Below are 1,693 nucleotides of genomic sequence, written 5' to 3' on the forward strand. Positions count from 1 at the left end.
TCGAACGACCCTTTCACAGGGGTCACCTAAGACCATCGGAAAACATATATATAATTACATATTGTTTTTGTGATTAATCACTATGCTTTAATTATGTTCAATTTGTAACAATGAAATTGGGGCTCACCACAACATGAGGAGCTGTATTAAAGGGTCGCGGCATTAGGAAGGTTGAGAACCACTGATCTAAGGTAAGATCCTCCTCTAAAGTTCCTTAATCTAATCACATTGTTTGGTCACATAAGAGAATATTCACTTTTTTACCATATAAGGTATTCAGAAGTTTAAAGAAATAATTAAGTATCTGATTAAAATAACACAATACATAATTATTTCAATACTTTATAGAACTTTTGCTTCCTAAGAAAATACAGGAAAAACTTTTTCTCTTTTTACAGACTGGAGAAGGACTAAACAAATTCTGTATTAGTTTACTTTAGATTAATTTATCTAATTACGTTTATTATTCAGATTACCTATAATTTCCTTTTAAGATTTCTCTTCACAATCCTTCTATAACTTCATAAATATTATTATTTATTTAGTTTTAGAATAACTTAATTTCTTTTCCCTTCAAAAATATATCTCCTGCCAAAACAAATAAATTAGAATTTTTAACACTTAAAAACCTTAAATTTTAGGTGACAAGTAAGTGCTTAACATTTCTCAGATTAGGAATACATTCACAATTTTGAGATATATATGTTAGGTTTGATTGAACAATTGAATCCATACCCTTTCCCCAGGAACTGGCTTTTCAGGTCATTTCATTATGGACATCCCCTTTGCTGAGACCACATTTCACTTGCTGTGACCACATTCCATTATCTCCCCTCCAGGTATGCATAAAGAAGTCTCTTCCCACAATAAAGCCTGCCAAAAGTCCTTTTAAAACCGCTGACTCCCATCACTGGGTGCTAGAGCCATCCAGGCTCAGATACCTGGCGTGTGGATGATTGAATAAATTCATAATCCCTCACCATCCTGGCCTCGTGCTTTCCTTCTTCAGTGACCTAATATTTGGTGCTGAAATCTGGGAGGGTTCCACTGGGATGGGGAGCCATTGCTCCGGCTTTGGTCACCCTGAATTTGCTACTTGGGAAGCAGTAGGCAGCGGCAGCTCGTCCTGGGATTACCTCTGAATCCTACTTGGTTTGATGAGGAAAATAAGACATTTGGGGGTGAAGGGGGGCCTGGCAATCTGAATCTGTGCCAATAACTTGCCTTCTAATGCATACTCTTGCTTGCCGATAATTAACTCCATTTTTGAAAGAATGTAGGAGACTAGCAGCCTGACTCTGTACCTAGTTAATCAGTATTCCTAATGCACATTCTTGTCAGCCTATAATCAATTCACTGCCCCTTCCTTAATTATCTGGTCTTGCAAGACCTATTTACCTAAATGTTCCCATTTTACAGAGGCCATAAACCATGAATCATACACAACCCCCGGAGGGGGTTATCAGTGCTGGCACCCAGCCAGGCCTTTAGGTGTGGTCTCACAGCCCCCATCCCAACACACAGGACTTTTTGGAAAGCCTGCGAAAGGTCCAGAAGTCTGATCCATATTTGGGGGACAAAGAAACCAAAGGGTATAAAGAGAAAGCTTCCTCCATATTGGGGGATTCAGGATTTGGAGAACTGACCCCCTGAGTCACTGTACTAGTACTGGTACATGTAAAACATCTGAAAC

The sequence above is a fragment of the Myotis davidii genome, unplaced genomic scaffold (genome assembly GCF_000327345.1).
Source record: "Myotis davidii unplaced genomic scaffold, ASM32734v1 scaffold481, whole genome shotgun sequence".
Classification (NCBI taxonomy): domain Eukaryota; kingdom Metazoa; phylum Chordata; class Mammalia; order Chiroptera; family Vespertilionidae; genus Myotis; species Myotis davidii.